This window comes from Pelodiscus sinensis, chromosome 18 (genome assembly GCF_052426305.1).
Source record: "Pelodiscus sinensis isolate ZL-2025 chromosome 18, ASM5242630v1, whole genome shotgun sequence".
NCBI lineage: Eukaryota > Metazoa > Chordata > Testudines > Trionychidae > Pelodiscus > Pelodiscus sinensis.
Genome location: NC_143069.1, coordinates 2,394,544 through 2,408,267, shown reverse-complemented (window position 1 = coordinate 2,408,267; position 13,724 = coordinate 2,394,544). Strand labels below are relative to the sequence as shown.

General features: G+C 60.7%; 1 long non-coding RNA gene across 1 annotated transcript; it reads left to right on the top strand.

Annotated features, from left to right (window-relative positions):
• The first annotated feature begins 879 nt into the window (after positions 1-879).
• Positions 880-13,179, top strand: LOC142823822 (uncharacterized). Its single transcript, XR_012898932.2, has 3 exons — positions 880-1,552; positions 9,956-10,068; positions 11,368-13,179. It is a non-coding gene; the product is annotated as an uncharacterized LOC142823822 (long non-coding RNA).
• The last annotated feature ends 545 nt before the right edge of the window (positions 13,180-13,724 follow it).

The window sequence follows — 13,724 nt, the reverse complement described above, 5'->3', positions numbered from 1 at the left end:
GGGAGGGGCAGGCTGCATGCACTAGGGTGCGTCTGTGCCAGGGGAATGGGACGCCGTGGGCGAGGACTGGGCAGCGATAGGCCACCGCGTGGGCCGGGAACCTGCTGGGAAAAGGGGCGCAGGGGCCAGGACTCAGGGCTGTGCAGGGGTGGGGGTGGGGGAAGTGAGCGGAGCAGGCAGTGTGCTCTGGAGTCCTGGGGCTAAGGGGTCACATCCCACGGGTCCCCTTCCAAGGGAGAGGAAGGAATGGGGTGGGCGGAGGAGCTGCAATTGACCAGCGCCTGCCCACCTGTCAGGACGGCCTGTTGGCCCTAGGCCTTATCCCGCTCCCCCGCGCATGGTGCTGCCGACGCCTCGGTCAGCAGTGCACTGAGAGGGTGTTGAAAGACCCCCCCATGCAGCTGTAACATGCACACAAGGCCCCCTCCCCATTTCCCTGGTGCCATGGGACCTGACCCCCCCCCCCCACTGGGTAGAGCAGAATTTGCACCTGTGTGATGGGAAAGGTGGGTAAATGGCACCTGGGCAGGGCCCAGGCCTGGCAGGGGGGGGGTGGGGGGGGGCAGCTACATGGATTCCATCACGCTGTCGCAGGTTACATGCAACACCAAGGGGAACGCAGTTACAGGCCATTCTGAGACCCCCCCATCCCTGTAATTCATACAATAACAACCTTAACTCTGACCCCCAGCGTCTCCCTCAGGCAAGTAACACTTCACGCAGCCCCACACACCCAAACTGTGTCTCTGTCACAGTCCTGCAGCACCTCCTGTCCTGTTATCAGCTGTGCTGAGTAGGGCCAAAAGGACAGAATGCCTGTTGTGTCAGACGCTGCCCAGACCCCGGCCGAGATCAGGGCCCGTCCGTCCGGGGGCCCCCCCAGACTCCGGCTGAGATCAGGGCCCGTCGGGCCGGGCGCCCCCAGACCCTGGCCAAGATCAGGGCCCATCGGGCCGGGCGCCCCCCAGATCCCAACTTACAAATACACGTGAATTGTGCGTGATTTCAGTGCCATGTTCAGGTGTTCGGGGCATGACCCCTAAAGGCGAGAGGGAAGATGGGCTGATACAGGCCCTGAGCCGTCCCCGCCCCCGTGGTCTCTGACGCGCCCTCGCCGGTGACAAGCAGACTCCATGGACTCCAGGGCCCAGGGTGTGCAGGAAGCAGCGGTTCCCAAAGCCGCTCAGGGTGTGACTCAGAGGGGACTTTCATCAGCTTGGTGTTTCCGTCCCGTGCTGCTGGCTGCACAGCAAAGCCTCTCGGCTCAGGATGTGGTGGCCGGCCCACAGCACCAGGCATCGCTGGGGGGCCACAACGGGGCGGCAGCACGGACCCCTGGCGATGGAGCTCGCCTAGACGTGGGCTTGGCTCTGCCACGGCCTCCCCGAGGGACCACGCACGTCCCTGACTCTGGCCCTCGCCTCCCATCCCTGCCATGTGCCTGGCTTTGCATTGCACGGGGGGCCGTGCGTTGCACCAGGGACTGTGCATTGCACTGGGGCTACATATCCTGACTTCACACTACGGCTGTGACTCTGCTGGGTTCCAGGAGGTGAGTTGCACCTTGCGGGGGGGGGGGGGGGCTGAACCCCCACCCTCTGCCCAGGTATTCAGCCCCGGGGTTGTGACAGGTTTGTAGGCCCAGAGCCTCCCGCAGCCTCTCCCCCCATAATCCGGTTGCTCGCTTGGTGGGGGAGGGGCACGGCCCAGCCCACTGGCCCTTCTGCTGATGCCCCAAAGAACAAGCCGCTCCCTCCCAGAATGCACCTGCCCAGCGCTGGGCTGGGGGCATGGGGTTCCAGCCCTCTCCCCGCTCCTGCCTTCTGCACCTCGGAATGAGTGGGGTGGGGGTAGGCAGCTCCCCAGCTCAGGACCCCATGGACAGCGAGGGGCAGTGTTGGGAGGGGGGCACGTGGCCACCCCAGGCGGGAGCGGGCAAGGCCACGTGGGGATGCCAGGCTAAGCAGTCTCGTGCCTGTAGCCAGGCACCGTGGGGAAGCAGACGCTGCCTGGGGAGCAGAGCAGGCCTGCACGTGCACAAGGCACAGACAGGTGTAGATGTGAACACACACATACACTAATGGGCACATAGCTGTGTAGGTGAAAACACACTAGTGCACTGGCATAGATGGGTGTACATGTGAACACACACTAGTGCACGTGCACACACGGGCATGCACATGAACACACACTAGTGCTCTAGCTCATGCACAGAGCCACGCTCAGGCTCCTGGCTCTCCCCAGGCAAGGCAGGCAAAGCCCAGCCGAGCCCTGGACTCCCAGCACCCCCCCCCCCTTTGCAGCACCTGACCTGTTGCACACGTGGTGCACACATGAGACACAGCCCCCGCCTGACCCTGGAACAGAGGGGGATTGTGTCCTCCACCCAGCTGGGCTCCTCAAGCTGCACCCCCCTCCCCACGGCCTGGCACTAAGCTGCTTCCAGGAGCCACCTTCATCTCCTGGGGTCCTGAGATCCTGTGCTGGCCCAGCTCAGAGGCCCCTGCAACGCAGCCCCCCAGCTCTACCAGTGCCCCTCACTCCTGACCTGCAGCCCCTGCCAGCCCAGCCCTGGACTCCCCCCAGCTCTGCCAGTGCCCCTCACTCCCGCCCTGTCCCCTCACTCCTGACCCACAGCCCCTGCCCCCCTGCACAGCATCCCCCCAGCTCTGCTGGCGCCCCTCTGAGTTTGTGCAGGGCTGCAGCTTGGGCATTGTCAGGGCTGGGGATTTCCCACCATGGGACTGAAGTCGGGAAATTCCCACTCTGGTGATGAGGGGGCCTCGCAGCTGCTGGGCGCTGCGTCTCGTCCCCTCCCCCCACCGTGTGCCTACAACAGGGTGAGAGTTGGGGAACGCTCCACAAGGTGCCCCGTCCTGCGGGACCCCTCTCCACTGGGGAGCTGATCCCTCGGACCCCAGGTCTGCGGATGCAGCCAAAGGATGCTCCTGAAACGGGCCCTCTGGCCCCTGGGAACAGAGACCCAGCAAACTCATGGCACGTGAGCACTTCCCTCGCTGCACTGCACACTAGTATTGCACACTTGTGGGGGGGGCGCCAGCCTTCCCCCCCCACCCCCGGGGCAGCAGGCTGGGTTGCATCAGCTGGGGGGAGTGTTCTCGGGCTGCCCGGGGACAGTGCAGGACACGGGGGACAGCGACACCCCGGATCAGCTGGGGGGGTCCCCCGTCCTGTCACCTCTTGGCCCTTTCCGTGCAGACCCTGGCGAGCTGGTGGGGGGGGGAGCCCCACGCGCGGCTCGGCCGGTGTCTCCCCCCCCCGCTCTCCTCCTGGCTAGACAGCCCCCCCTGCAGTGCCAGCTCCAGATGCAGGGGGGGGAGCGCTTCGCTAGCCTCACGCGACCCGAGGGGCGGGGCCAGGCACGGAGGGGCGGGGCCAGGCTGGGCGGCCGAGCCAACCAGAGGCGGGTTGCGAGGCCAGGGCAGGCAGGGAGCGCGGCGCGCGCCGGGCCCGGCCAATGGGAGCCGCGCGCGCCGGCCGGGCCCCCGGGAGCCGCGTGAGTCACTCGCCCCAGCGCGGCGCTGACGTCAGGCACCCGGGGCCGCGCATGCGCCGCCCCCCCCCCCCCCCCCCCCGTCAGTGAGTCATGCGGCTGCCAAGGGCAGCTCACCCGGAGACAACCCAGCCTGATGCAACACGTGTGTGTGTGTGTGTGTGTGTGTGTGTGTGTGCGCGCGCGCGCCCGTGTGTGTGTGTGTGTGTGTGTGTGTGTGCGCGCGCGCGCCCGTGTGTGTGTGTGTGTGTGTGTGTGTACGCGCGCGTGTGTGTGCGCACGTGTGCGTGTGTGCGCCCGTGTGTGTGTGTGTGTGCATGTCCGTGTGTGCATTTTTTGTGTGTGTGTGTGTCTGCTTCTCTGTGTGTATGCGTGTCTGCGCATCTGTGTGCGTGTCTGCGTGTTTGTGTGTGTGCGCGTCTGTGCATATCTGTGTGTGTCTGTTCATTTGTGTGTCTGTGCGTGTGCATGAGTGTCTGTGTGTTTGTCTCTGTGTGCATCTCTGTGCATGTGTCTGTGTTACCCAGAGACAGCACGGGCCTGACGCAACATGCGTGTGCGTCTTGTGTGTGTGTGTGTGTTACCTGGAGACAGCCTGGCCAGTCAGCACTGCCTGGTGCATGAAGCAGTGTGTGTGTGTGTGTGTGTGTGTGGGCTACATCTACACTGCAGGCTTCTTGTGCAAGAGCGTGTCCGCAATGCCCTGTGGTTTAGCGCAAGAGTGCGTCCGCACTGCCCTGTGGTTTTGCGCACGAGTGCGTCCGCACTGCCCTGTGGTTTTGCGCACGAGTGCGTCTGCACTGCTATGGATGCTCTTGTGCAAGAAAGCTCTGATTGCCAGTCACAGAACGGCCATCCGAGCACCTGTGCTTTTTCCAGTAGGGGTTTTTTTGCACAAGAAATCTCTGTTGTGCATCCACACACGCCTTTTTGCGCAAGTATTCCTCGTAGAAAGAGGACTAACTCTTGCGCAAAAAGCCCTGTCTTCTGGCGACCGACTGTACTTTTTCTTCCGCAAAAACACGTTTGTAGTGTGGACGCTCTGTGAGTTTTTGCGCAAAAACAGCCATTTTTGCCCAAAAACTCTGCAGTGTAGACCTAGCCTGGGTGTGTTACCCAGAGACAGTCCTGGCCAGTCAGCAGCTGCATGGCTCATGATGCAACGTGTGTGTGTGGTGTGTGTGTGTTTCTGTGTGTGTTTGTCTCTCTGTGTGTTACCCAGTGACAGCCCCGGCCAGTCAGCGACTGCTTGGCTCACATGATGCAACGCACACAAGGGGCGTGTGTGTGTGTTACCCAGCGACAGCACTGCCCATCCAGCAACTGCCCAGCGCACATGAAGCAATGCACACACAGAGTGTGTGTGTGTGTCTGTATGTGTGTGTTACCCAGCGACAGCACTGGCCATTCAGAACTGCGCAGCTCACGTGATGCCAGGCACACACGGGGAGTGTGTGTGTTTGTCTCGGTGCGTGCGTTACCCAGCGACAGCACCGACCATTCAGAACTGCCTGGCTCACATGATGCACTGCACATGTGGGCTGTGTGTGTGTGTCCGCGTGTGTGTTACCCAGCGACAGCACCGACCATTCAGAACTGGCTCGTGATGCAACGCACAGCCCCCCCCTTTCATTCAGACACTCACAGGCTTAGCTGGGGGGGGGGGGGCAAGTCTCACTCAGATGATGGGATCAGGGAGCTGCTGAGGTCAGACCCCCCCCTTAAAGCTTTCCCCTAAAAAGCAACGGGGGGGGGGGGAAGCAAGGGGGGCTAATGCACCTGCAAAGGGCTCGTGTAAAACACACCAGGGGCTGCATATGGCTCCAGCAGGTGTCAGGGAGCCAGCTCCTCCCCTGCCACCCAGCCCCACGGCGTAGGGCCACGTCCTCCCCCCTCTGCCCCCTCCCCCGAACTGCCCCATCTGACCCCGCTCTGCTCCCCTCCTTCCTGCCTGAACCCCGCCATGCCCCCTCCCCTCCTCTGCGCCCGGAGAGGGAGAATCTGAGCTTGGTGTGTGCAAGAGTCGGGGGGCTCTCTGAAAAGGAAACATTCCCCACTCCAGCGGGGGGTCTTCAAACCAGATCAGGGCCCCGCCGGGCCAGGCGCCACCCAGACCCTAGGTGAGATCCGGGCTGCTGAGCCCCAGCCCCTACATGAAAGAATTTTCAGTCTAAGTGTGGGAGGGGAAACTGAGGCACAGAGCAGTAACAAGGTCTCCCAGCGGCGCAGCCCTCTGCTGTGGCCCGGGCGCTGCCCTCTTGGCTCACGTCCTGGAGCCTGAAACCGTCCTGTTGCCTGGGTCCTGATGTCACCGTCAGGACATTCCCCTCCCCCCCCCCCCGCCCGGCCCGTCTGTCGTCACCTCGGCCGGACAGAAAGCCCCGAAAATGAGCTCACGGGAAATCCCCTGGAGCAAACAGGCCCAGGGCCCAGCCCAGCCTTGCAGATCTCAACAGGCACAGCCCCCCCCCCCGCCTGGATCCCCCATGGACACCCGGCCCCCCCACTCCACCCCCTAGCTACGAGGCCCCTCCCACAGCTGGGACGGAACCCAGGCGTCCTGGTCCCCCCCCAACCACCACAGCCCCGTTCACAGCTCTGACCCCACCTGACCCCGCCACGTCCTCCCCCTCTGCCCCTTCCCCATCTGCCCCCGCTCTGCCCCCTCCTTCCTGCCTAAACCCCGCCATGCCCCTCCCCTCCTCTGACCCCCTGCCCCGAACCCCGCTCTGCCCCCCTCCTCTGACCCCCTGCCCCGAACCCCGCTCTGACCCCCCCCTCTGACCCCCTGCCCCGAACCCCGCTCTGCCCCCCCTCTGACTCCCTGCCCCGAACCCCGCTCTGCCCCCCTCCTCTGACCCCCTGCCCCGAACCCCGCTCTGCCCCCCCTCCTCTGACCCCCTGCCCCGAACCCCGCTCTGCCCCCCCTCCTCTGACCCCCTGCCCCGAACCCCGCTCTGACCCCCTCCTCTGACCCCCTGCACCGAACCCCGCTCTGCCCCCCCTCCTCTGACCCCCTGCCCCGAACCCCGCTCTGCCCCCCCTCCTCTGACCCCCTGCCCCGAACCCCGCTCTGCCCCCCCTCCTCTGACCCCCTGCCCCGAACCCTGCTCTGCCCTCCCTCCTCTGTCCCCCTGCCCCGAACCCCGCTCTGCCCCCCCTCCTCTGACCCCCTGCCCCGAACCCCGCTCTGACCCCCTCCTCTGACCCCCTGCCCCGAACCCCGCTCTGACCCCCTCCTCTGCCCCCCTGCCCCGAACCCCGCTCTGCCCCCCTCCTCTGCCCCCCTGCCCCGAACCCCGCTCTGCCCCCCTCCTCTGACCCCCTGCCCCGAACCCCTCTCTGCCCCCTCCTCTGCCCCCTGCCCCGAACCCCGCTCTGCCCCCCTCCTCTGACCCCCTGCCCCGAACCCCGCTCTGCCCCCCTCCTCTGACCCCCTGCCCCGAACCCCTCTCTGCCCCCTCCTCTGCCCCCCTGCCCCGAACCCCTCTCTGCCCCCTCCTCTGCCCCCTGCCCCGAACCCCGCTCTGCCCCCCTCCTCTGCCCCCCTGCCCCGAACCCCGCTCTGCCCCCCTCCTCTGACCCCCTGCCCCGAACCCCTCTCTGCCCCCTCCTCTGCCCCCTGCCCCGAACCCCGCTCTGCCCCCCTCCTCTGACCCCCTGCCCCGAACCCCGCTCTGCCCCCCTCCTCTGACCCCCTGCCCCGAACCCCTCTCTGCCCCCTCCTCTGCCCCCCTGCCCCGAACCCCTCTCTGCCCCCTCCTCTGCCCCCTGCCCCGAACCCCGCTCTGCCCCCCTCCTCTGACCCCCTGCCCCGAACCCCGCTCTGCCCCCCCTCCTCTGACCCCCTGCCCCGAACCCCGCTCTGCCCCCCTCCTCTGACCCCCTGCCCCGAACCCCTCTCTGCCCCCCCTCCTCCGACCCCCTGCCCCGAACCCTGCTCTGACCCCTCCCCCCCGTTCTGTGATTGACGCTGCTGGTTGCACGTGGCTGCCTCCCCCAGCCTGGCGCTCTCATTGGTCCAAGCTAGACCCGGCGCAGCCAATCATCTGGCAGCCGCCAGCCTGTCACCAAAGGAACAAGGACCACGTGCTGTTGCCGGGCCAGGGCGCCTCCCCGCAGCCCTCCCGCTCCTCCCCCCCCCACTGCACCCCTCCCCCCTCATCACTGCACCCCTCCCCCCTTCTACCTCCCTGCACCCTTCCCGCTCCTCCCCCTCCCCAGTGCACCCCTCCCCCATCACTGCACCCCTCCCCCACCTCTACCTCCCTGCACCCCTCCTGCTCCTCCCCCTCCCCAATGCACCCCTCTCCCACCAACCTCCCTCCACCCCTCCTGCTTCCTCCCATCCCCCTACTGCACCCCTCCCCTTCCCACCTCCCACTGCCTTGTACCCCTCCCCTTCTTCTGCCTCCCTGCACCCCTCCTCCCCCTCCCCACTACAACCCTCCTACTGCTCCCATCCCCCCTCTGCACCCCTCCCCCTCTTCTACCTCCCTGCACCCCTCCTGCTCCTCCCATCCCCCCACTGCACCCCTCCTTCTTCCTCCCATCCCCCCACTGCACCCCTCCCCTTCTCACCTCCTACTGCCTTGTACCCCTCCCCCTCTTCTACCTTCGTGCACCCCTTCTCCCCCTCCCCACTACACCCCTCCTACTGTTCCCATCCCCCCACTGCACCCCTCCCCCTCTTCTACCTCCCTGCACCCCTCTTGCTCCTCCCATCCCCCCCACTGCACCCCTCCTGCTTCCTCCCATCCCCCCCACTGCCTTGCACCCCTCCCCTCCTCTACCTTCCTGCACCTCTCCTGCTGCTCCCATCTCCCCACTACACTCCTCCCCCTCCTCCCCCTTCCCTTTGCACCCGTTCCCCTCCTCTTCCCACCCTGCACCCCTCCCCTTCCCCATCCCCTTCTGCACCCTCCCCTCCCCTCACCTCCCTGCACCTTTCTCCTGCTGCACCCCTCCCTTTTCCACCCCCACCTCCCTGCACCCCTCCCACGTCTCCCATCCTTCCACCCCCTGCACTGCCACCCCTTTCTTTTCCCTCTGTACCCCACTGCTCCTCTCACCTCCCTGCACCCCTTCCTGCTCTGTACCCCACTGCTCCTCTCACCTCCCTGCACCCTTCCCGCTCTGCACCCCACTGCTCCTCTCACCTCCCTGCACCCCTTCCCGCTCTGTACCCCACTGCTCCTCTCACCTCCCTGCACCCCTTCCCGCTCTGTACCCCACTGCTCCTCTCACCTCCCTGCACCCCTTCCCGCTCTGCACCCCACTGCTCCTCTCACCTCCCTGCACCCCTTCCCGCTCTGTACCCCACTGCTCCTCTCACCTCCCTGCACTCCCCTGCACCTCCTCAGGCAGCCTTAGCATGGGGGGGCTGCTTCCCCCTCCCTCTTCCATCCCCCCATTGCATCCTCCTTTCCCGACTGCACCCCCACCTCCCTACACCCCCCTCCTCTATGCATTCCCATCCCCTGCACCTCCCTGTGCCCTCCTGCAGCCCCCTGACTCCCCCCTTGAGCTGCCCCAGACATTAGGAGCTGCTCTGTCTCGGTCACACGCTGCCCCCTTGTCCATTCTCTCAGGCCCCCCCTCGTCCCCACCTCCCCATCTGTCCTGGGCATCCTTAGCCCTGGAGCAGGAATCCCCCCAACTCCCCGGCCCCTCGGCTTGCCCTGGTGGCTGCAGGAGGCCAGCCCGGACTGAACCCAGCCTGGCCTCCTGCACTCACCAGACCTCCTGCTCCATGTGACCAAGCTGCCCCCTTCCCCATGCAATGGGGGGCAGAGCCTGGCTCCCCTTGCTGATCTCTGGTGGCAGCTCTGAGCTGTGGCCCATGCCAGGGCTGGGGGGAGCCGGCATTGAAGCTGTCGGGCCAGCTGGCTGATACAGCGGGGCCCGGGTCGCTGCCGGAAGGGCTGGGGCTGGCAGGTCTGAGACCGGTTACCCGGCACATCCCAGCCTCTCTGAGCCAGGCCCAGCTGGGGACAGCAGCTGCTTGTCCCGCACATCTGGCTGCCCTGCTGTCCGGAAAGGAGGCCACCTGGCCGCAGGGCAAGCTGCGTTCACGGGCTAATCCCCAGCAGGGAGTCTTGTAATGCGCCTCCAGAAAAAGTTCTGCTTATAAGAAGCGCCCGGGATCTTTGTCGGGGGGGGAGGCAGGATGTATCGCGAATGCCTGGGCAACCAAGTTAGCATGAGCACAGACAGACACAGCAACACACGGTCCCATCAATTGGTGTTCGGGGTCCATGGCCAATCAGATTGCTCACGGGGGGCAGAAGGGGGGCTGGCCTCGTGGCAGGATGTCTTCACTCTGAAGGCAAAACAGTTTTTCTTTTAGAACAGTTTTTTAACACTCAGGATTAGTCCATTTTGCATTATGATGCTGTTGGGGGGGTTTTCTGACGGAGGGTTTTTTTGTTTTTTTGTTAGGCTAAGCTGGTTAACATAAGAACCGGCACACAGGGTCAGACCAAAGGTCCCTCCAGCCCAGTACCCCGTCTGCCAACAGTGGCCAGGTGTCCCAGAGGGAGTGAATCAAACAGGTAATGATCAAGCGACCTCTCTCCTGCCATCCATCTCCACCCTCTGACAAACAGAGGTAGGGACACCATTCCTTACCCATCCTGGCTAATAGCCATTCATGGACCTAACCTCCATGAATTTATCTAGTTCTCTTTTAAACCCTGTTATAGTCCTAGCCTTCACAACCTCCTGAGGCAAGGAGTTCCACAGATTGACTATGTGCTGTGTGAAGAACTTCCTTTTATTAGTTTTAAACCTGCTGCCCATTAGTTTAATTTGGTGACCCCTAGTTCTTATATTATGGGAACAAGTAAATAACTTTTTCTTATTCACTTTCTCCACACCACTCATGACTTTATAGACCTCTCTCCTATCCCCCCTCAGTCTCCTCTTTTCTAAGATGAAAAGTCCCAGTCGCTTTAATCTCTCCTCATATGGGATCCGTTCCAAACCCCTCATCATTTTAATTGCCCTTCTCTGAACCTTTTCTAATGCCAGTGTATCTTTTTTGAGATGAGGAGACCACATCTGTACGCAGTATTGCAGATGTGGGTGTACCATGGATTTATATAAGGGCAATAAGCTAATCTCCATCTTATTCTCTATCCCTTTTTTAATGATTCCTAACATCCTGTTTGCTTTTTTGACTGTCGCTGCCCACTGCATGGACGTCTTCAGAGAACTATCCACAATGACTCCAAGATCTCTTTCCTGATTAGCTGTAGCTACATTAGCCCCCATCGTATTCTACGTATAGTTGGGGTTATTTTTTCCCATGGGCATTACTTTACATTTATCCACATTCAATGTCATTTGCCATTTTGTTGCCCAATCACTTAGTTTGGGGAGATCTTTTTGAAGTTCTTCACAGTCTGCTTTGGTCTAAACCTTGAGCAGTTTAGTGTCATCTGCAAACTTTGCCATCTCACTGTTTACCCCTTTCTCCAGATCATTTATGAATCTGTTGAATAGGAACACCACTACTAACCCCTCTCCAGTCTGAAAATTTACCATCTATTCCTACCCTTTGTTTCCTGTCTTTTAACCAGTTCTCAGTCCATGAAAGGACCTTCCCTCTTATCCCATGACGACTTAATTTACGTAAGAGCCTTTAGGGAGGGACCTTTTCAAAGGCTTTCTGGAAATCTACGTACACTAGATCTACTGGATCCCCCTTGTCCATATGTTTTTGACCCCTTCAAAGAACTCTAATAGATTAGTAAGACAGGATTTCCCTTTACAGAAACCATGTTGACTTTTGCCCAACAAATTATGTTCTTCTATGTGTCTGACAATTTTATTCTTTACTTTTGTTTCAGCTGCCCTCACACAGCTCTACTCAGCTACTACAGTCGATACCTTGGGTCTACTGTCACCATAAATCTCTCCATGGCTGAGGAACTGAACATCAGAATTGAGAAGGCAGCCACAACCTTTGGCAGACTTATGAAACAAGCATGGAACAATCCCAAAATGACATTGAAAACAAAGATACAGGCAGTCCCCGGGTTACATGGATCCGACTTACATCGGATCCCTACTTACAAACGGGGTGAGGCAACCCCGCACTAGCTGCTTCCCCCCAGCAGACCAGGGAGACGCGAAGCTAGAGCCCCCCCCCCCAGCAGACCAGGGAGACACGGAGCTAGAGCCCCCCCCCCAGCAGACCAGGGAGACGTGAAGCTAGAGCCCCCCCCAGCAGACCAGGGAGACGTGGAGCTAGAGCCCCCCCCCAGCAGACCAGGGAGACGCGGAGCGGCTTTTCTCAGCAGACACCTCAGCTTGAGAATAAAGGCCTGAGGGAAGTGAGGTGTGGGAGAATAAAACTGAGCTCTGGAGAAATGTTTGGCTAGAGTTTCCCCTACAATATGTACCAGTTCCGACTTACATACAAATTCAACTTAAGAACAAACCTACAGTCCCTGTCTTGTACGTAACCCGGGGACTGCCTGTACTGATATACCAAGGGTGCATATTAAGTGTCTTGCTTTATGGATCTGAGACCTGGACTACCTACCCCTGCCAAGAGAAACAATTGATCAATTTCCACCTTCGCTGCCTTCGCAGAATCATGAATATTAAGTGGCAAGACAAAGTTTCAAATGTAGATGTCCTATCAAGAGCTGGCGTACCCAGTCTCATAGCGAACCTTAACAACAGAAGACTCCGGTGGCTTGGCCATGTGAGGAGAATGAGTGATAAACACCTTCCCAAAGAGATCCTCTTTGGTGAACTAACAAGTGGAGCAAGGGCAAGAGGAAGGCCAAAGTTAAGATTCAAGATATATGCAAAAACACTATGAAAAGGTTTAACATCAATCCGAGCTCTTGGGAATCTACGACATCAGATCGCAACACCTGGCGACAATTATTACAACAGGGCACATCATTTTGCGATTGGACCTGTGCAAGACTTGCAAAAGAACTCTGCCTCGGAAGGGAAAAGTCTCAGACTCATGAATACGGAAGTAGATTGGCATGTAGCTATTGTAATCGACTGTGCAAATCCAATATTGGACGCATAAGCCATGAAAGAAGTTGCAGATCCAGGCACAACTCATATACTGTCACCGACGCTGCTTCCCGCCGTCTCTCGAGACGAAGGGGCCATATAGATTGTTTCAACTAATTTGCCCGGTTTTGATTACAGATATTTATTTGGACTGATAAATGCTTGCTTTTTAAGAGCCGTCGATTTGCCCGCTGTGTACATTTTGATGGGGATATGAAGCAATTTTGGGCGGCTTTGTGTTTGTTTTAGGCTTTTATTTTTGTTAGAACCTTTGTTCCGGCGGCTTTCACACTTATTTTTTATGCATTTTTTACTTTTTTACGGTTGATTCCTTTGTTACAGAGAAGCAGCCGGCGCATTTGAAGAAGAACATTACATTGCAATTAACGACCCCCCTCATTATTATACCTTTTTACTTACTTCATGATGTTTGTTGTAAGCCTAAAACAGAATGGGGAGCATAAGGGTCTGTTCTTGCTTTAGACACTGCTGCCTCTGGGGTGAAGCACCCCTGTGCTTTAACAGCTTCCCAGGGAGCCTGCCCCTGGTCCTGAGATGCGGCCACCTCTGGGCTGGGGCTGAGGGGGCTGTGTGCACAGAGAGCCCTCCTGGGTGCTGAGATGCGGCCACCTCTGGGGTGGGGCTGAGGGGGATGTGTGCACAGAGAGCCCTCCTAGGTGCTGAGATGCGGCCACCTCTGGGGTGGGGCTGAGGGGGATGTGTGCACAGAGAGCCCTCCTAGGTGCTGAGATGCGGCCACCTCTGGGGTGGGGCTGAGGGAGCTGTGTGCACAGGGAACCCTCCCCTGCTTAGCTGGGGTGTAGCCAGCCCTCCCTTTGCGGGCCTGCTGCAGTGGGGGTGTCTAGCTTCAACCTCCCCCCCCCCCCCACGAGGGATGATGCTCTGGGGCCGTGCTCCTGCCCTTCCACCTTGGATGTGTTTTTCCCACTATGAATAATTGAATATCCTGCCCCCCCCCCCCCCACCGGTCCAGCCCTCTCCTCCATCTGCGCTGCCCAGGCTGCCGCAGCCAATCAGCAGCCACCAGCCCAGCAGGAAGAGCAGCTGCCATGGAAACAAGGCGGGATGCTCGGCAGAGGCAAGCCGGGGACACCTTGATGGGGCTGGCAGAGCAGGCGGCTCGCTGCAGCCGGAGACCTGCCAG